Consider the following 23,894-nt stretch of genomic DNA (forward strand, 5'->3'; position numbering starts at 1 on the left):
TACCATAGCTAAGATATGGAACCAACCCTGTTGCCCCTCAGTAGATAAATGGATCAAGAAAATGTGGTGTATATACACAATGGAATTCTATGCCTCCATCAGAAAGAATGACATTTGCCCTTTTGTTAGGAAGTGGAAAAACTTGGAAAAAAATTTATTAAATGAAGTAAGCCAGGCCCAAAGAACCATAGGCCCCATGGTTTCCCTTATTTGCAATATCTAGTATATGTATGAGTCAAGCATAAAAGGTCAGATAATGTGATGCTAGGAAAATGAACCCTTAGATATGTTTTTTAATGTTTTTTCTTTCATGCATGTGTTTCTAACGCATTTATAAGATTTCTTCTTTGTTGCCTTGTATGTCCCTCCCCCACAGTATAACCTGCTTTCACTATATTTGATGTCAGCATAAGTTGTGGAGGAGATGGGGAAAAACAAGGATACAGGTGGACCTGTTGCAACAATGAGAAGTACAAGTTGTCATGTCGAAAAAGAGCTTTCCAATGTTGGTGTGGTGGGGGGGGAACGGGGGGGAAGGATTGGGACTGGGGGCAGAGAGGGGAGGCTGGGAGGGGATGTGAAGGATAAACAAAGGAGGAGGCTGCAATGCTTGGTAAGAAATATACGCATTATCCTGCCCATGTAATTGTAACCCCTCTGTACAGTATGTTCACAAATAAAATTAAATAAATTAAAATAAAAACATAAAAAGGCTGAATAGATGACTCATTCTTTTAAAGTATATGCTAAACTTGTTTCGCACCACTTAGCTTAAACAGTTGGTGGGATAGTCATCAATTTTCATGTAATCCATCAATGCTTTTCTTTTCTTAAAAATTGATAACGTGCTTAAATAAACAAAAAATCTGTGTCACAATCCCACACTGTGTAAATATGTTAATTCTCCTCACTAAAAATACACTCAGATGCAAAAATAAAAAAGGTTACAGGTGTACCTGTTGCAACAATGAGAAGTACAAGTTTTCATGTCCAAAAGGAATTTTACAATGTCGGTGTGTGTGGGGGGTGGGCGGGGAGGGGAAGGATTGGGATGGGGGGTAGGGGGAGGCTGGGAAGGGATAAATAAATAAAATTAAAAAAATGATGAGGAATGGTAGGAGAAAATTTGACAGTGAGTCTGTAGTCCAATGGGAAACATAAATAATTTTCATTGAAATACAGTCTATTTTATCAAACGAGGTATATAGAAAGAGACACAACTTGTTTTATCTTTTTGCCATTGTTTTTAACATATCTAAAATGTACTATGTGATTTTGTTGGTTTCTTATGTTATTTCCCCATGGTATAACCTGTTTTTACTGAATTTGATGTCGGTGTTCGTCTTGTATATACACTTTTCTAATTTGCGGAGGTGAAGGGAAATAACTAAATGCTGAAACAAGGATACAGGTTGACCCATTGTAATGCAACACTATTTTGAAAATGAACTTTACAACTTGGAGGGTGGGAGAGGGGAGGGAAGGGATGGTAGGGCAAAATTCAAAGAAGGAGGTAACAATGCTCAATAAGAAATGTACTCATTACCCTACTCACGTAATTGTAACCCCTCTGTACACTAATAGATCACATAAGGAAAGAAAGTTTTAAGTAAGAAAAGAAAGGCTTTGGAAGCTGACATTTAAAGCATAATTTAAAGTTAGAGATAATGTGATACGTATGTGATAATGTGAATGTAAGTTCAATATGTGTATGTATGTATATTTGTATATCTTAACTGTATAAGAGGTATAGAAAAATCCAAATTAAGTTCATGCTAGCAAGTAACAAGAATGCAAAATTAGAAAGAAAAGATTTAATTATTTTTAGAAAACCAGTCCTAGTTTATTCTGGTACTTGCAACTTTGCCTTCTAGTGTTAGCTGCCATTTTTAGATGTATTTCTCTTTTCTGATTCTGGATCCAATGTATTGACTCATCTCGTCTCAGTTGATTCCCACTGATCTATAAAAATAGCCCCAAAGACATTTCGAGCCCACAGTCTTCCCTGAAATATGTTTTCACACTTCCTTCAAGAACTGAAGTCTTCTTCTTCTTCTATAATGTGTAGGTCATTTGTCTGTACCATTAGGAGGTTTCAGAAGAGAGCCAACGTTCGCTCTATTTATGTGCCTTTACTAATTGATGGCTCTGCTCTCCTATACCTGAAAACCAGTTACCAAATAACCAAATCAACTAATCTGTGATAGCCATTTGGTTAAAAACAAACAAAAAACCTGCAAGATATGATAGAAAGAGGACTCTCCATCATGTGAAGATGAGCAGAAAAGTTTATAGAGAGTTGTCAGTGGGGCCAGATCTGAGTGAAATTATTGTCCTATAAATTAAGTGACCAGGTCAGGGCATTGTGACAGGCAATGTCAACCTAATAATGTCTGCCCCAAATGTTTCAAATTTCTGAATGCAAACCTATGCAGAACAATAATAATACTATATTATAACTAGATTATAATATAGTATTATTATTATGTTTTGGGTTTTGTTTCCCCAAAAGACAAAATCAAAACTGCTTTTTATTTAGAGAAACACAGCACATCATCTGGCAATAGCTAATAAGCCATAATTTTGCCAAAGTATTCAAACAACACTAAAATGATTGTGTATTTTATTGTGTTTCCATAAAATTCATGTAGCAAAATAATCTGCAAAAATAAGAAATTCAATATAATTGTGAATAGAGTTTAGAGGAAGAAATTTATGGTCACTGGGTACATGTACTTGAGCACTAATTTTGCAACTCTATTTGGAATTGGAACATTCAAAAGAGTTAATGGTAGTTTTCAGGAATGAAACATCCATCATATTATCAGGGAAAGGTCTAGGGCTGCTCAGGAGTCATAAACAAATATTTTATGAGAAATGAACATAACAATAGTTTGTTCTTCAATGTCAGAGAACAGACCTCTAATGAAATACACTGGTGGTTGTTAAGCAATTTCATGTGTGATTTTATCTTCTTGTCCAACCTAGCATATTAATACCAAAAACTTATATTTATTTCATGCTGATCCTTGTCTAAATTGTGTCAATGTTTACAAGACATTTTAACATAATTTTACTTGTAGCTTCAGCTTTGAAGGAAGTTACCATTAGTATAATGAAAATGGAGCCCCAGCAAGAATTACTTTTTTAAATTTTACATGAATAGATACTTGTGTGACTACTAAAGAAATGTTTGATTATTTTTAAATTATGCATAGTATGTGCAATATTTATTAAAATAATAAAGCTAATCAGCACAACCATGTTCATTACAGCATTATTATCATAGCTAGGATATGGAACCAACTAGCTGCTACTCAGTAGATGAGTGAATCAAGAAAATGTGGTATATATACACAATGGAATTCTATGTTTCCATCAGAAGAATGGCACTGCTCCATTCACAAGGAAATGGAAGGACTTGGAAAAAATCATATTAAGTCAATGAAGTAGGCCAGAACCAAAGAAACATAGGCTTCATGGTTTCCCTCCTTTGTAATAATTAGTATGTGTCTAGGATAGTCCTAGCAGAAGTTAACAATAGTACAAATACATATGACCACATATAAAGATGCTAATCAAAATGATCTCAATGATATGAAAACAGGAGTTATTTTTTGTGATTGTTTTGTTTTCCTTTTTTATATTCCTTCTTTCTTCTTTATTGTTGTAGTGTTTACAGTTATTTCTTTTTCCTTTTTTCTCCCCACCCCCCTCTGGCTTATTCTCCATGGTCATTGTTTCTGATTTAGGTACTTTTCATCTTGTGTATGTTTATCTGATTTGGGGAAGGGAAAGAGAATTACACACACAGTGAGACAAAGAGTGAATCATACTCACTAGACACTACAATTTGAGGGAGAGGGGAGGGAAAGTGGAAGAAAATGAAGGAGCAGAGAATACTGTTAGAAAAGAACTGTACTCATTACCTTACTTAATTGTAACCCCTCTGTACATCACTTTTACAATATTAAAAAAAGACTTAAAATAATAGAGGGGATACCTATACTTTACTAGAGGGTAGACTATCCCATTTTAAATATCTTATTTTAATCACATATTTATCTTTTTTCATCTTTTAATCAGAAATAATGTCTTCTTAAATAGTTAGGATACCATTTTCCCCCCTCTAATGTTATCTTTTTGGCTCTGGGCCTAAGTATTGGTACAAAATTTTTTGAGTATAAAAATATTTTGCATGAGAAATAGAAAGTATTCCTGGACTGAGGCAAAGAATGAATAACATCTACCTTTTGCCCTGTGGAATTCTACCTTTCAGACAGAATACAGACTGAATACACAGTATCACAGCACAAATAAAATTCTATGTTCATCATAGGTGGTTTTCGCAGAAAAGAAATTGAAAGCATCTAATGCAACAAACCTCTTATAGCTAAAGGGAGCTGGCATTTCTCCCCTTACCAAATGTTCACTGCTTTAGTGCTATTGGCCGGGAGGAACTGTAGGCAATTAACTGCACCTATCAAGATGGGAGCCTCTGGGGCTGCTTTCTCAGAAGTGAGAACTTCTGATTCCAAGAGGTTTTCATAAATTTATGAAATGCAAGGGATAGAAAGGAGATTAAGAAAATAATGCCTTATTGCTGATTTCCCTTTTCTCCCGGCCCTAAATTATTCTGTTTATTAATTTTTAATATCATTCTACCACTGCACGAACATTCTTCTCATAGAAAATTATTTGGAATAAATGGCAAAATGTCCCCAGTCATTGTCATGGATCCCTGTGTGGCAGCCTCAGCACAAAACCACAAGGCATCATCGTTACAACTTCATGCTCAAGTTTCCTATTCAATGAGTTGTGTTTCTTCATCTACTTTCCTGTTTTCTGTAACAAAACCCACAAGCTGTGTTAAATAAATTCCTTCCTCTAACTTCAAAGGGCTTTCTCTTTCTCTCACTCTCTTACTCTCTCACTTTCTTTCTGAAGTATTGATGAGTTATTTTCTGTCTCGTATGTTTTCCAAGTTTTTGTTAGATATTTTCCTGATGTATAATTCAATTACTTCTTTCTCTATGTAAAACACAGACATGATTCCTCTAATAAATTAACTGTTTAATTTCATTAAAAACTTACTATAAATCTTGGCTTCCCATTCTTCATTCCAAAATCACTTCTCAGGCCAGTTTAATCTAATAATTGCTGAAGTAACCATCGCCACCAGTAATTTTTTAATTACAAAAATGGATTGGATTATGCAGTTTTTTATGTTACTTGACCTGTGAAGTATGCAACATTGTTGATAATGTATTTGTACAGTTTGTTAAATTATTTTTCTCTTTTGAATTTATTTTATTTTATCTTCTCAATTGCCTACTTTTGTGACTGACCCTTCTGTCGTTGTTGGTTACTACTACTCAGTAAACACAGTGAATATAGATAATTAATAATAAGTAAAGAGTTCAGTATCTTTGACTGGTAAAATGAAGTGAAATAAAAGAGATGCTTACATACTTTTCTCTAAGGACAGGATGGAGTCAAGCATGCTTAGCCTAATATATGAAATGCTTCACCATGCTACACAGCCCATATTTAACCATATCGCTTACGTAACACTGTAGGTTCCACATTTATGTTCTACTAATACTTATTCTATTTATTTTATTTATATTAGTTTGGGTTAATTCTACATTAATTTTTTCCATTTTAGTCCATATTATACATATTAGGACCTATCATTTTATGTTAAAATTTATTTTTCTTTGAATTATCAATCTTTTATTAGTTACATGAATAACTCATTATTCTAAAAATCTACACAATGTGGCTCAGATGGTAGAGTGTTATCCTAGAGTGAAATAGGGACAGTGGCCAGGCACTGAATTTGAGACCCAGGTCAAGTAGACACACACACACACACACACACACACACAAAGAAAAAATAAAAATAAAGTAATAGTAATGACAATTATAAGGAAAAAAACAAATTGTTTAAGTAGGGATACAGGTGGACCCTTGCAACAATGAGATGTACAAGACCTTATGTTATAAAATGAACTTTACAACTTTGGCAAGGGGGGTAAGGAGGAGGGGAGGGAGATGGGGAAACAAAGAGGAGGCAACAATGCTTGATAAGAAATATACTCATTACCTTGCTCATGTAAGTATTTTCACAATAAAACAATTAAAAAATAAACACACAGTTATAATGCAGTAGCAGTTATAAAAAGCAGTAACAACTGAACCTCAGCATCTGCATATCAGTCAATGTTATAATGTATTAACGTATTGGTAATTTTTTTGAGTAACTGAAGAGATTCAATTATCTTTCAATTTCACTTTCTCAAATCCTACTTACTGATTTGCACTAGAAAGTCTACTAATCAGAAGATATTGTACTTTTTCTTTATTTACTCAACTCTAATATAATTGCACTGTCCCCATGTAAAACATATAGTAGGCTGATATTATTTTCTGACGTATGATTATATTGACAAGATCACAGTTGTCACTGTCTTTTCAGCCTCAATCAACTACTATTGGAATTCCATAGCTTTGTTGCTGTTGTTGTTGTTTATTATATCCTGTTTAATTTAAATGTATGTGTGTGCACATATTGTCATATTAGCATACCTTTCTAATCTATCATTGCACTCTCTACCTGTCATCCATCTATAGATGCAGAGCTATTAAAGTTAAACAGTATATTTTAATGTAAATTACAATGACTTACTGCCAGCTAATAGACAAATTTAAATGTATAGGAATCTAAATGTTAGAATACATTATATTCTACATAATACATTTCCTCAGGATGGCTTTTCACATTAATGAGTTTTATATTTTTGAGTCTGCAATACCCTGAAGGGACACAAATCAACGGTAAGTTATTCAAAGAATAATGTATGACAACTATTTATTTAAATGTGGAAGAAGACGTCTCTGCATTTATAACACTTAAAAAACACAACTGATGAATTAAGTTACCTATGAGCTGACCACAAATTGTTGAGAATGCCATTGTACATTAATAAAATAAAGTTGACTTTTTATACGAGAACTGTATGTAGATAAAGAAGTGGGTTGTGATTCTAATGATTTATTTTAACAGTGTGTGTGTGTGTGTGTTTTGTTAACACATCTCTATCTGTAGTGTAAGGTATATTACATATCTAAGTGACTCATTACCTACATGGTATCAATAAGGAATATTTATAATTCAGGTATTTTTTCTACATAGTTTAATGGAAGTATTTTTATTTTACTTCTAGAAACACCTAGGCAGTGCTGAAAACATCAGATTGTTAAAGAGAAATTAGGGTATGAGTGCAGATCTGAGGTTTGCTCATGACCGAGTAAGTTAAAGTGATAGCATTGAGATTTCAACAAAGACAATGTGAAAGAAGAGCATTAGAGAAGTTAGGACAAAACTTGAAACAGTCTTCTTGTCTGACTCTCTCTTGAAATGTCAGCGTGTATATGCAATGTCTACCGGATATTCCTCTACAAAAGTAAAGCAGAGAACACAAATATCCATATACTAATGAATAAGAAGTGTGAATTATAGATACTGACATATTCTAAAATGTGACCTAAACTTTCTTATTCTTGTGCTGCATTTCTAATATTTTTTCATGAAGCTTACCCAAATAACAACAGGAATTCTGTAAATCCTCTTTGAATTTTTCACTTGAGTAGTCTCTGTCTCTGTCTCTGTCTCTCTCTCTATCTCTGTCTGTCTCTCTGTCTGTCTGTCTCTCTCTGTCTCTCTCTGTATATGTAAGAGGTAGAAGGATGTGTTGGTGGAGAGGAGATATAAAAAAGACAATGACAATCACAAAGATAAACTGTATTAAAAAGAGAATTCAAAGTGAGCCTAAGGATATATGCTTTTGACAGTTGTTCATAAATAATATCTCTTATTTGCATGAAAAAAATTCTTGTGGGCCTGGGAAGGTGGCTCAGTGGTACAGCGCTTGCCTTGCATGCTTGAGGCCCTGGGTTCGATTCCTCAGTACCACATAAGCAAAAAGAAAAAAGCTGGAAATGGCGCTGTGGCTCAAGTGGTAGAGTGCTAGCCTTGAGCTAAAGAGCTGAGGGACAGCGCCCTGGCCCAGAGTTCAGGCCCCACAACTGGACCCAAAAAGAAAAAAAGAAAAAAGAAAAAAAAAGAAAAAAATTCTGTGACTTATGGCTTTGAAATTGATCAATAATTTCACAATGATTGTAAGGATCTAGGTGTTTGTTAGTAGCTCATAAATATTATCATGAGTTTCATCAGTAAAATTATTGCAATTTCCAGGCATTGACACCCTTATCAATATTCTATGGAAACAATACTTCATTTTTATTTAATTTTGTATTCTCTGAATTACATGCAAGATCTAATCTCTTTCACTTAGCTATTGACCATTCAGAGAACTTTACCTTTGCCTAGATAAAAATCCCTGGATAGTTTTAAGATTGCAGATATGTTCCTTCAGTTCATTGCTCTTATTTTTTATTGGTATTCATTTTATTTTTCTTGTTTAGAAAATATATTACTCATATTTCAATCTACATTTGATGATTTTCATTCTATTTACCAGAAATTTTATATTCTATTTACCAGAAATTTTATATTCTATTTAATAACTTATACATCAAAATTTCGTAGTACTTTTAGCAATTGATGACTTTGCGTTTATTCCTTCAAGTGCTACAGTATTATTATAATTCTTATCAGTTTACAGCAAAACTTCCTTGGATTTAGCTGTGTTTTTTTTTTTAATGAATTTGAAGCTGGGAATCAAACTAATGGCCTTTCACAATTCAGGCAAGGCTGCTATTGATAAGTTTCAGTTCAATCCTACCTACCATTTTTGTATTGTCATATTTCTTTTTCTGTGATTATAATTGATCAGTCATGCCAGAAAATATTGACTTGCATTATTACTATTAGTGTAACTACAGATAGTTTGGTTTAAAATTGTATTTTCATTTCAGAAGCAAACCAAATTTTATACGTGTTCATTACACCTGCTTTAAAATAAACATCCTATCACATTTTGGAAACTTATTTTTACCATACTGTGACTTATTAGTTCCCTTACTTTATCATGCTCTAACTTTATTATTAGTTCCCTTTAGATGAATTCACTGAATTCACTGCTTTGTTGAAGTATCTTTAGGAAAATACTATGGATGAATTCCAATAGGCAGCTATTTGAATTTGTAAAATTAAAAAAATCAACTACATGAAGAACTTCACCTGTATATTTTGGTTGTTGTTGGTAGTTGGACTTGAACTCTAGGCCTAGACACTGTCCTTGAGCTCTTTAGTTCAAGGCCAATGCTCTACTAGTTGGACCACAGAGCCACTTCCCATTTTCAGGTGGTTAATTTGGACTTTCCTGTCTGGGGCTGGCTTTGAACTGCCATCCTCAGATCTCAACATCCTGAGTAGCTAGGATTAGAGACATGAACCTTCAGTGCCTGGCTCCACCTGTATTTTTTTAAAGTCATAGTACAAATATTTGTGAGGAAATGGAAAGACTTGGAAAAAAATAATATTAAATGAAGTAAGCCAGACCCAAAGAAACATGGTTTCCCTCATTTTCTATAAGTAATATACATCTAAGATAATCTTTAGTCAATGAGCAGAATAGGTCAATAGCTATGTACATATGACCATATAAGATGATGCTAAGTGAATGAACTCTAAGACATAGACACAAGAGGTTTTTCTTTGTTGTTGTTGTTTTTAATGTGCTATGTGATTTTTTTTGTTTCTTTGGTATATTCTTCCCCCTATGGTATATCCCTATTTTATTGATTTTGGTACTCTGGTATTGTATATATGTTTATTTGAATTAGGGAAGAGAAGAAGTGAGACAAAGGAGAAAGGGGGAACCAATGCAACAGAGATATACACAAGACAGTATGTTGGAAATGATCTGTACAGTTTGGGGGTGGGGTGGGGGTAGGGGAGGGAAAGTAGGAGAAAAATGAGGTAAGGAGAAAAAAGTTTGACAAGAAATGTACTTATCATCTAACTTATGCAACTGTAACCTCTCTGTACATCACCTTGACAATATAAAAAAGAAAATGGAAAAAATATATCGTCTATCAAGTTGTCAAATATTCACAGAAATAACAATATAAGCAAATGTAATATAAGCAAACATCTGTATAGGATTGACTGATAATATTTAGAATGAAGCCTGGCACCAGTGGATCATGACTGTAATCCTGGTTACTCAGGAGGCTGAGATCTTAGGATCATGGTTCAAAGCCAGCCCAATCAAGAAACTGAGTGAGACTCTTATCTCCAGTAAACCACTCAGAAGTGGCACTGTGGCTAAAGTGGTAGAACACTTGCCCCGATCTGAAATGCTGAGGGATAGCGCCCAGGCCCAGAGTTCAAGTCCCATGACTGACCCAAATATATATATATATATATAATGATAAAAACCTAACAAAATTTTCTTTAGCTATTTTTAGGTAATAATTTCTCTTCATATGCCCAATACAAGAAGCTATTTCTCTCTTTATATTTTTGCTTATTATTTTAAAATATTTTCAAGATAATTGTTTCTATTTTTTGTACCATGTTTGAAGTTAATTGTAAATTTTACATTGTTTAAGGTGTTCTTAGTTCTTGGCAAATGTCTATTAAAATATAGATGATGAGTGCTATGTGACAAGTTTCTTATATAAACTTTGTATTTTAGGTAGCTGTCTGTGTCATGTTTCGATAAGGGAATGCTTTTTGGTACCGTCTTATTGGCCTACAGTACTTTGAGCAGACTAAACTCTATATCTACTCAGCTTCTGTTGACAATAAATGGAAGGACTTTTATTTTTGTTACAGCTGTGTAGAGAGTTCAGGAAATTGAAAAGCAACAACAGCAAAATCTAGACTGATATGAATGGAAAAAAGAAACAGCAAAATTTGATGTAGCTGAAAATCTATAGAGGAAAGCTTAAAAGTGTAAACAACATATTTTTAAAGATTTATATGGAGTTATATGATATAGTACCAATTCAGTACATAGAAAATGACCAATACGCTAAAGTCAATGAAAGAGGAAAGGATTGAATAGATTGGAATAGAAACTAATGGGGAAGATGTTATTTTAAACTGCAGACTAATACAAAAGTTCTCAACCATGCTAGAAAAAATAATCTTGCAGTCATAACCATGTCTTACTATGACTTACTGTGATTGACTTCAGAATTTTAAGAGTATTAATATCTGAATGTCAACTGAGATAATACACCACATCAATGTAATATACATACAAGACTAATACTCAGCACAATGAACTAAACACAGGAGTCTGTAACTCTTTGCTTTGCATATTGCAGTTTCTATTCAAAACTAAGTAGCCACTAATATATAGCAACATTTGGACAAAAGAAAACACACTGGGATAAATTTGTGGCTTGTCATAGATTGTAAATTCCAATATATAAAAAAAGGTATTGTACCAGATCCTTTGCCTCTAGTCGAACAAGAGGACAGTGGAAATTTCTAACTGTATTATTACACTATCTTACAGCCAGCAAGTTTTGCGCTCCGACTACTGAGTTCAGCAGTGTGGATATGTGGCTCAACTGTAATAACAGTTGAATTGAAAAATTGATTATTTAGTGTATGTCCGGGTCCTGGTTAAAGTGATTGCAATCTTAGTGAATGATATAGAATTGAGACCACCAGTCCAGTCCCAATAGGAGGCATCTGGAGAGTTTTAAACAGTATTGATGTCTTGAGTCAGCTTGAATTGGAGTGAGGCCTGAGGATAGAAGCTTTAAAATCTCTGCAAGCAACACTTGCACTCTGCCTTCCACAAAAACCAATGGCGGGAAAGTAAATGGGGGGGGGGGGGTAACAATGCTTGATAGGAAATGGACTCATTACCTTGCTCACATAACTGTAACCCCTCTGTACAGTATCTTTACAATAAAAATATATAAAAAAGAAAAGAAAAACAATGGCGGGGAGCCGATTTCAGACCTATTGGATCTGTAAAATGTGTTCACCTTCAAGCCCATATTACCCTCTTGGAATGAATGAGTGATCTGATTTTGGTGGACCTTAGGACAATGAATAACCTCTCTCAGAAATTAGAGTAATTGTAGTATATAAGTGCTAAATCAAATTTGGGAACTCTAGATTTCCTACTTTCCTTCGAAAGTAATTTCTCCTCCCAAAGCTCAGAATTAATAGAAATGAACAATTCTACAGGGCCCTAATCATTCACATGCAGAGGCGAAAGGAGGCTCTGCACAGGAGTAGTGGGCAAAGGCTCAAAAGCTCTGGACAGATGATAAGATAAAACAATATTCTATGCAATGAACTAAAAAAAAAAAAGGAAACAAGAAACTTTTTATTTGCCCTTACTGTTGTTTTTGTTATAATTTCCTTTTGTATCTTTTGTTACTTCGTATTTGGGAAGGTGAGGAAAAACATATAAAAGATGGAACAGGCCGCGAGCCGGTGGCTCACTCCTGTAATCCTAGCTACTCAGGAGGTTGAGATATGAGGATCACAGTTCAAAGCCAGCCCAGGCAGGAAGTCCATGAAACTCTTATTTCCAATAAACCACCAGAAAACCGGAAGTGGCGCTGTGGCTCAAGTGGTAGAGCGCTAGCCTTGAGCTGAAGAGCTGAGAGATTGGGCACAGGCCCAGAGTTCAAGCCCTCCCCCCCCAAAAAAAAAGATGGAACAAGAAAAGCAAATACAACAGTAATAATCACCAGATACTACTAGAAAAAAATGAACGGTATCTTTTTTGGGAGGATGGAAGAGAGGGAAAGATTGGGAGAAAGTGATGGAAGGGGAAAGATGGTTCCAAAATAATTGTACTGATTGTACCTTATTCATGTAGATGTAACCCCTCTATCAGCTACACAAAACAATTATTTTTTTACAGATATCTTAATAATTAATATTAAGGCCTGCAAAATAGTCTTTAAAGAACTGGATCTGGAGTCAGAATTACTGAGAATACTTAAATTTCTATATTAGTAAATGTCATGGGAGACAATGAGGCTTTGCTTGTGTTTGGTGAATGGTGGTAGTCAGACAAATTCCAGCATTGCTTGAGTAAATAGGATGGAGTTAAAATGCTTATGAGGATAAGAGTAATTGTTGTACATTTAATGCTAATAAATTGCATACGGATGTATTTTATTTGTATGATTCTTACTATATTAGGCAAGTTGTTGAGCCTGAACTACTAAACATCACATGTAGCTTCCATCACATGTAGCACGTAGCATATACTGAAAGAAGATTATTGAATGAATTTTCATAAAGGAAGAGAGACCCTAAATATTGATTACCTTAAACATTTATGAGCAGAATAATTTGAAAGATGTAATAATGTTGTGGTAATGGCATTATAAATATGAATCTAAAAATAACCAACAATGAAATATTTGACTTAATCCTTCAAATAAACAAGGGAGATTTTTTATTTAAAAAGAGAATCCATTATTTAACTTACTTTTAACTTTTATGGGAAACATTGTATAATACATCTTCTAAGGAACTGGCATTTGGATAAAGTTGAATATATTCTAATACAATGATGAAATATCACTTACTGATCTATATGAAAGTCACCATGTAAGCAAACTACATTTCTAAAATTTCATTTTTGTATATAGGAAAAATTAAATTTACATCTGTGTAATGATTCTTAAAGTGTGCAATTATTGTCAATTTCATTATGTGGTGAATACCTTCGTTTATAATAATTTTGTAACACTTGCACAATTTCAGTAAGCAAATCTATCAAAGGCCAGATTTTTCCTTCTGATTAATGCTTCCAAAGCAGTTAATTAACAATGATAAGTGGCATCAATTCTTTAAATCATTCTAAGTATGAAATAATCATTTGTTTATAACATCTTAGTAATAGTCCATTATTTCAATACCAATTAAATATAAGGATTTCTTTCATGCTATATGACTAGTATAGAGCAAATATATGAGAGAATGTAAAGTTACAAGAGCTGAGTGTTTAAAATGATTAATACTTATAATTTAAAACGATTCAGTATTCATAGATGCTTCCAATATAAATTAGGTCACCTGTCCTTTAAAAGGGGATTCTTGTTGTGAAATGGCACTATTTCTTGTGAGAAATCCTATTCTGTGCTCACTAATAACAAACAAAATGAAATATCTTTAAATGCATGAACTGTGAACAATTTGGGGGTAATTTAGCAGTTAGGAAGTGAATATGTTAATTTCTTCTAAATGTAGTACTCTGAAAGACCACCTAATATAATTATCCTTTGAGTAACTCCAAAATCAGTTAAGTATATGGCAGAGAAAACCAAAGATATTCCATATATCTATTGAATTATGCATTTGTTGTGATATAAGCTTTAAAATCATAACTAAGGGAAATCATAATGTATTCAGGGCTGAGAAAACATACAAACAAAACGACTGTGGATTGATTAGAATTGAAGTCCATACATAATAAGGTTATTATTACATTTTAACTTAGTTGTTGAGGCTAGAGATACATTTATGTAAGTGCTCAATGAGTCATAAATTACATGAGACACTAACTCATACTAGAAGATGTCAAGTTGGAATCTTTACAGGTTGTATTCAACTCTAATATGATTTACATTCCACTCAAAGTTGCCAGACTCCTATTAATATAAAACAATTTTAGAACACTACAACAACTCTGGCTTCATTTTAACTCATCAACTAACACGAGCTGTTCTAAATAGTATCATCCATTCTCTCACCTGTCACATGGTTTCACTGCATCAGAATTAAATGACTCTAATGACTTGTCATGATTTATCATGCAGAGAATGAATAAATCTGTATTCCTTATTATTAATCTCATTACTCTTATCCATGACTTGACATTATAAATTATCTTGCGAAGAAAAATGTTTCAGTCATTTTTCTTTGGTATAGCATAATTCTCACATTGAGAAAACTATATAAGTATGATCAAAATAAAATTTATATTTTATATCCAGGTAAACCAAATTTATTTGTTAAGTCACATTCATTTAATGTGTCACTTTTAGATTGTATATTTAGGTGGTTAAAAGTAGAAGGGAGGTTATTTTAAAATTGAGTCTACCAGTAGGAAAAACAAGAGCAGATAATTGAGGAGGAGTGAGTAGAAAATGGTCGTTATCAGCATAATACTTTATATTCATCTGTGAAAATGGATCACTATGTGTTTCTATTACATTTTCCCCCAGAATGGGCAAAATTTGAATTTCATCATTATCTACAGTGTTTATATGAAGCTTTACCATAGTTGTTAAACATCAAGACACAAACCAAATTCAATGTATAAAAATACAAGCAGAACAAATGGTACATATTTTCTTAGCTTCTTTATGTTATTAAATAAATGATCTTGTGTTTAAAACTATTGTTAATCGGATCGTTATCAATTTATATTGAAATTTGTCATGCTTAATTTATAAGCTATTTCATAATTCCAATTCCTCTTTTGTAGAGTAGAAACTATTATGAAATAGTTGCATTAATATTTATATTTTCCCACAATAATTTCTGGAAAGAAAATACTTAAGCCACTCCTACATTTTGTTCATTATTAATGTCTAGAGAAGATATGAGGATGTTGGGAAAGAAAATAAAGATTACTGAAAGTTCATTCATAAAGCATAACTTCAGCAGCTACTAATGGCCACATTATGTTAAGTATTCATGATCTCTTACTGAAAGGCTTATTTTCAGGATTGCTTGGAACTATCCTATGCAATTTCCTTCACAATAATCCAAAAATATGCTGATCAAAATTTTAATGGTTATGACTTTCCCAAGAATCAATCCAACTTCAGAGAATCTACACATTTGTTCTATGTAGTATAGACACTCCTGCTAAGAATGACTACCTTATAATATGCTTGCTGATTTGCATTCAGAGTCTGCATGTATTTATTTCTAATACTATCCCTTCTTCACCCCAGACATAGCATTAAAATATTTGTTAAAATTATCCATATCCCTAAAATGAGAAAGTGTATTTTACCTAATTTTATTTTGGGCAGGTGGTAGGTTGAATTCAGTGTCTTCCTGAAAGCAAGCAAGATAGCTTAGCCTTGCTAAGATTTCTTGTTCACAACTGGCAAGTGCATCCATTATTGCATTTTATTGGCTATATGAAGTTGAGAGTGTTTCAGACTTTGCTGGCCAAAGTGACTTTGAATCTTTAGTCACAAGGTCTCAACCTCCTGAGGATTTCAGGTATAAGCTGCTGGTGTTCAGCCTATTATATGTAACTTCACAGAAATAGAATAAACCATGATTCTTTTAAAGTACATTATAACAGTAATGACACAGATTTAGAATTATTTTAATTTTTGTAAATATAATTTTAAATGTCAATTTCAACATTCATGAAATATTTTTTTCTCTGCCACAGGAAAATTTGCTCATCTACGTGGTTTACATATTTTTTATGATTTACATCAAGTACTTTAAAATATATATTCAAGATTAACTGAAAGAAAACTTGTAAGGAGTTAGTGATTATTAATAATAAACATTTTCCTGGTACTACAAATTAGTAAATTTACATATAACTTACATGTAACTTATAATTTATATGTAAATTTAAATTTAATAATTATGCACAACATAATGCATATTATTAAATCTACATTTGTATAATTTTCAAGTCTTTACATTTAGCTTGTTTTCATATATATGCATATATACATGCCTTAATATATTACACATATTAATGTATAAATATATACACATCCTCATAAAATGTGATTTAGATGAATAATTTTACCTGAATAAGACTAAACCAAGATCTCTTGCTATAAGCTAAAGTAATACAAAGTTGATTTCTAAGAATTTCATTTGTCAACTGGAAATGTATGATCAGATCAGTAGTACAAACTGAAGCTGAAAGGAAGAACAGAATTCATATTTGGCATCAGAAATAATGAATTCATCTGGACAATGGTGTTTCATGCCTGAAATCCTAGCTATTTGAGATCTGAGGATTTTATTCAAAGCTAGAGTGGGTAGGACAATCTCTAAGACTCTTATTTCCAAGTAATCATCAGAAAAGGGAAGTGGTGCTGTGGCTCTAACTGCAGAACTGAAGCCTGGACCAAAAAGAGCTCAGGGATAGCAACCAGGATCTGAGATCAAGCCCCAAGAACGACAAGACAAAAAGATAAGAAAGAAAGAGCAAGAAAGAGAGGAAGAAAGAGAGAAAGAGAGAGAGAAAGAAAGAAAGAAAGAACACAAAAGGAAGGAAGGAAGGAAGGAAGGAAGGAGAGAGAGATAGAAAGAAAGAAAAGGTAAGATAAGATAAGATGATGTTAAGCGAAATGAACCCCAAGATAAGAACACAAGTGTATTTTTTTCTTTCTAGCTATTGTTTCTTAAGTATTTATGAGGTACCACGTGACATTTTTTGTTGCTTTGTATGTCACTCCCACACAGTATAACCCCTGTTTTTACTGTATTTGATGTTGGTATAATTTGGGGAGTGGAAGGGAAAAACAAATTGTTTAAATAGGGATCCAGAGTGACCCATTGCAGCAATGAGATGTGTAAGATGCTAGGTCGAAAAATGAACTTTACAATTTAGACGAGGAAGAGGGAGGGGAGTGTAGTTGTGGAGATGGGAGGGAAGGGATGGTAGGGGGAAAACAAAGGAGGAGGCAACAATGCTTGATTAGAAATGTGCTCATTACCTTGCTCATGTAATTGTAACCCCTCTATACAGTGTTTTCACAATAAAAAACTTATTTAAAAAGAAAAGAAAGAAAGGAAGAAAGAAAAGGAACAAGGAAGGAAGGAAGGAAGAAAGGAAACCAAATCCCAAACAAGTCTATGGGGTAAAGTCTGTGAGAATCGAAACCTCAATTCACAGGCAAGAAATCAAAAGTGGAGGTTCTGCTGAAGAGGTAGAGTACAGTTTTGAGTGAAAAGTCAAATAAGTGTCTGAGGCCCTGAGTTCAATCTTAACGTTTTAAACTTTAGTTTAAATTCTTCTTTCATTGAAGAATATATCACTTTCAGAAAATTCTAGCTTATTAAAAATCAGTACTTATTACATAGCAGTTTACTACCAAGTATGGTTCATAATTATTTCATATTATACTCTCTCTGTCTCTCTGTCTGTCTCTGTCTCTCTCTCTTGTAATTAGATTTGAACTCAGCTTTGTGCATTCTCAGCTTGCTGGTTTGTCTAGCACTCTACTTGAGCTAAAAAATTTCACAGGTTTTTGTTGGTTAATTTAGAAATGGATTCTCACTGACTTTTGTGCCTTGTCTGATCTCAAATCTCTATCCTCTATGACTCAGTGTCTTGAAAAGTTAGGATTACCATATGAACTGTTTGCTTCTTAAATTAATGAAGAACAATCTCACATTAGATTAAATTTAATTGAATTTGATTCTACTTGTTGCATAAAAGTAGATTATGAAACAGTGCATCTCTTTCCTACATATATTTGTGTGTCTATATGCCAAATATATTCATATCAAGAAGAGAATTGTTTTTATTACAAATTAAACTCTTGGAAATGCACTGATTGTTCATTTTGTAGTCAAAATGTCAGTACTAGTAAATTCAAAATCTATTAGACTCTCTACAAATGTTTCTGTAGGGCTGGGAAGGTGGCTCAGTGGTAGAGCGCTTGCCTTGCATGCCTGAGGCCCTGAGTTCAATTCCTCAGCACCACATAAGCAAAAAAAAAGCCGGAAGTGGCGCTGTGGCTCAAGTGGTAGAGCGCTAGCCTTGAGCTGAAGAGCTGAGGCACAGTGCCCAGGCCCTGAGTTCAGGCCCCACGACTGGACCCCCCCAAAAAAAAACAAAAAACAAATGTTTCTGGCTACAAAAGATATGAAAAGTAGTATGATTTGCTATTTTATTCATTTAAATAAATATTTGTTTCTGCTATTATCTTATTAAATTAATATATCAAACACAAATCAATTTGTGTTATTCTTGTGCATTCTTTATATTAGGTCATTCAAGGTATTACATTATTTTTGCTCTATAAAACAATACTTGAGAGAGAAAACAAAGGCCATTAAATTGTAAAGAATATCGGCTAATATCAGGCATGATTTGAATGGTTAGAGATGAAAATATGGTCAATTATATATATATAAACACACTGAAAATAGAATTCAGTCTGCTAATGCGTCTCAACATTTTGGCTTTCATTTCTCTCAATGAATATAGGAAGTTGGCTAATATATACCCTAGATTATTTGTGAATGTGCATTTTCACTGGATTTCTCTGAAGGTGTTGTCATGGTAACCTCTCAGTGGATTTACCATCCCATTATTTCATTAAAATGGCATCCCAGAAAAGTTGTGAGGTAGATTTACTCCTGACAGTTCATTATACTGCTAACTTTTTCGCTGTGGAGTGCATGGGGATGTCTGAAGAAATATTTCTCTCTACTATTTCAAAATGCCTGAAACTTAATAAAAAAAGAATGAAAACGTCCCCAAATATTAATCTACTAGGTGAAATCAATTGCTTAAAATATAATTACCAATCTAAAATGTAGTTTCCTGAATTCTCTATTTATCTTAAGTAATTAAAGCTATGGAAAAAAAATGACTCTGAAGTTAATACCAGCAACAAAATCATGTGTCTGTCATATCTTAAAGACTATTTTCAAATCTTTAGAGGAAGAGTGAGTGTCATTGTAAAGAAATTAAGTTGATTTCATTTGGCATTTTTAAAGTCACTTCTTCTTTGATCTTGATTTACTCATTGTTAATCTTAACTGTATTCATTGAGTGAATTCTATAAGGAGTTGCAGTACTGGTGTCTGTGATTATAGGCACACCAACCTTTCCCCAAATGTTGAGGTTTTTGTTCCGAGATCAAGTGCAGTACTTGTTAAGTAAAATCATCTGGTCCTTATATTTCTTTCTTATACATGCAAATCAATTGCAAAATTTATTTTATAAAGCAAATATAATAGCAAGGTGGTAATGCACTTAATAATAAAATGAACACTTATAAGAATACAATGTAAGCCGAGCGCTGGTGGCTCACACCCGTAATCCTAGCTACTCAAGAGGCTGAGATCTAAGGATCGCGGTTCAAATCCAGCCCAGGCAGGAAAGTCCATGAAATTCTTATCTCCAATGAAACTACCAGAAAACAGGAAGTGGCTGTGTAGCTCAAGTGGTAGAGCACTAGCCTTGAGTTGAAGAGCTGAGGGTCAATGCTCAAGCCCCACAACTGACCAAAAAAAAAGGATACAATGTAATAAAAGTGGCAGTTTCAGTATATTACTTTATTTAAGGATATTAACATTACTTTAGTTAAGGCTATTACAATGTAATAATATACCATAAATTATAAAAGTATAAAGTAGTAATCAAATAATGCAATAGAAGTTATTAATAATTCTCAGTAATAGTCCATATTCATGAATTAAATAATAAAGTGAGCTCACAAATATGTGATTTCATCTGATAAAGAAAATTTTAAATTCAAAATGTAAGTACTAATAAAGTTTTCAGAGATTTAGGCATAGTCATTCAATGCTAATGAATCTAAAATATAAAAATTGTAAACATGAATATTCTTAATAGGGGCAATAATAATAACCACAACAATAACAACTGCTGGTGGTTTGTTTTCATCCCTGGTCCTGTGGTTTGAATTCAGGCCTGGCTACTGTCTCTGAGCCTCTTTGTGCTGAAGGATAGCACTCTCCCACTTGAGCTAGATCTCTACTTCTAGATTTTTGTTTGTTTGTTTATTTGTTGTTTTTTGTAGTTTATTGAAGATGACAGTCTCATTGACTTTTCTGACCAGGATAGCTCCAAACCTTTATTCTCATATTTCAGCATCTCTAGTAGCTAGGATTACAGACATGAGCCACCAGCATCCTACTGTTGATGATTTTTGATTGATAGTACTCTAGTTTGAACTCACAACTCTGTATTTGAGGTCCTACCACTATGCCCCAGACTAGCATATTGTTTTTGTTTTGTTTTAATTTATTTTTCAGATAAGACCTCTCATTTTTTATCAGACTCACCTAGGACATTTATCCACCTACCTCAGTTTATTAGAAAGTTGAGGTTTTAGGTATGATACTCAATAGACATCCTCCTATATTCTTTAAATAGTTTTAATATATGTTTAAATAGTTAGGGATACATATTACAGGTGTAAATATCTTAAAATATAATGATATGAATATAATAATATGAATCTATCACCTATGTCAATGTAATCTAATCCAATCAATAAATATAGAAGTTCAGTCAACCACAAATGTTCCAATACAAATACAAATCTTGAGTCTTAAAATTATGAGGATCCCATTCATGAAAACAAATTCATTCTTATGCCCAAGAAAAATAACAGAAAGAGTAATTTTCACTGTACTGATCTCATTTGTACAGTAACTAGTTTATTAGCAAGTGAAATTCAAAGTGGTCATCAAACAAACCACTAGTGCACTGAGGAGACTATAATAAGAGGATATGTTCAGAGGAGCAACCCTGTGTCTACAATTTGATTCCTTCTCTGTGAAAACTGATTTTGGTAAAGACATTTTGTATTGGTGATTAATTCTGACCGCTTAGCAGATTGAAGAAGGAATGTTCACATCAAGATAAACACACCCTGATTCTGAAGCCAAAGCTAGTTTTTGAGGTCTTGTCACCAACATTTCAGGCTAGAAACTTCAACCTGCTTGGGAAATCAGCTAAACATTGTGTTCCATGACCATAAATAAAATCATAAGTTTCATTTTCTGTAAACTGAAAAACAGCATAAGTGGAAGACCCATTATTGGTAGAGAAAAGAAAATTCATATCCAGACAAAATGTTTATTTCAGTGAGAAAAATAGGTTGCCTCATTCACGATGAAAGTTTCCAATGTAATCAATGTACAATCTGGAACCTTGATGATATTCTGGGAAATTAATTTGTATCACCTGTTCAGTGTTGATGTTCGGTTTTGGATGTGTTCACAATCCATAATGGATCCTGCAACATTTTCCTTGGCAGGGCAAAATTCATTTCCCTGAGATCATGTACAAACCCAATGCTTGTTGACAATATGTTTATTGCTGGTTTGTTTGTTTGCATTTTATTCTCATTTACTTTACAATTTCCACAGGTTATATTTGGTATATGTAGAAAATTCTTAATTATAATGTCCAGTCATATTAATTGTGATATGTGCATAAAACAAGCATTGTACTTGCATTAGGATTGTATCCATATCCCTATTGCTCTATCAAATTTCACCTAATACTCACCAGTTTCTTCTGCTTCCTTTAAAGTCTTTCCTCTATTTTCTGGCTTATTTATTTATTTATGTATTTATTGTTCTAGTTCCACATTAAAGATGACACATGCAACCATTTGTGTGTGTGTGTGTATCTGACTACTTTTGTATAACCTGATAATCTCCAGTTTTTCCCACTTGCCTGTACAATGTAATATTTCATCCTTCTTTGTGGACTAATATAACTCTACTGCAAACACAAATCGTATGTTCTTATCTATCATTACCGTTCTTTACTTTGAATATTATGAATAATTCCAGAAAATACTTTTGCTTCTATTGTATGAAGCTCTTTTGGAAAACGTTTATCATATTGAAGCACTACCATCTCAAAATGCAAACATTGTCTCTGTAAGAGCTGACATCAAGATCTACAAAATAAATAATGATTGCAATATCAAAATTACTTTTTTATGACTATTGCCAAGTAGTTGTAGAAAGGCCAGGTACTGAGTATAATGTTTTTTGGACAATATCACCCCCTCCTTTGTTCTTTCAAATTCTCCCTTCTCATCTCTACCACCATATCGTACTTTTTTTATGTAGTGTACATTGAATATAATGACTGCATTTGCTCAGTTTGCTTCCTTCCATTTCTGTGCTTACTTTAGCAGTCTCCCTACCTCAAAGAAATATGTTTTCATTTTTTGGTGTATATTTTGATAAACAGTATTTTATTCAAAGATATTATGCTTTAAGTGTACCTTTTTATAGTCAGTATGTTTGTCTGCAAATGCATTAATCATTGTCCAATTTTTAATTCCTTCTTGTATTTTAGATTTCACTTCCACATATGAGGATAAGAAAAGCCTTCTGTCCTTCTGAGCTTAGCATAGGTTGCTTAATATTACCAAAATTCTACTTTTTTGTTGGGTGCCGGTGTTTCACATCTTCAATCCTAGCTAATCAGGAAGCTGAGATCTCAGGATCACTGTTTGAAGCTAGCCAGGGCAAAAAGTCTCATGAAACTCTTATTTCAAATTAACCACTCAAAAACCAGAAGTAGAGCTGTGGCTTATCGTGGTAGATCACTAGCCTTCAGAAAAAGCTCAGGTATATGGTGTGTGCGACCTTTTTACATTCTACTTTGCAAATGATATATGAACTTAATTCATATTTGCTTTCATCGTTTATAAAATATATAGTTGTTAGCTGATATAGTTAGTATCTGAGGTATCCCGTAAAGACTGAGTTATCAGCCTGTTATGCTATTGAGAGGTAGCAGAGTTTTTAAGAAATAGGTCAGCATTGTAGGATATAGGCCATTGCGGACATAGACTACAAAAGCACATTATTCCAGTAGCTTCCCTCCACCTTCCTTTCTCTTTCTCTTAATCCTGTATGGTGTGATATGCGTAGCTTTGCTCTACCACCTAATCCCTGAAATTATATTCTGTCCCACATAATCCAGACATAAGACGGCCAAGGGACCATATCCCGAAGCTTTCAAACCATGATTGGAAATGATACTTTCCTCCTTAAAGTGAATTTTTCTTAGGTACTTTTTTTTGTTTACATAATGATGGAAATCTGATTGAGCTCATTGACAAAGAAAGATGGAACCAGAGAAGTGTGGCTTTTGCTGTGCCTAATGCTGATAATGTGGTTCAGAAGCCTGTAAAAT

Source organism: Dipodomys ordii, unplaced genomic scaffold (genome assembly GCF_000151885.1).
Source record: "Dipodomys ordii isolate 6190 unplaced genomic scaffold, Dord_2.0 Scaffold21, whole genome shotgun sequence".
NCBI lineage: Eukaryota > Metazoa > Chordata > Mammalia > Rodentia > Heteromyidae > Dipodomys > Dipodomys ordii.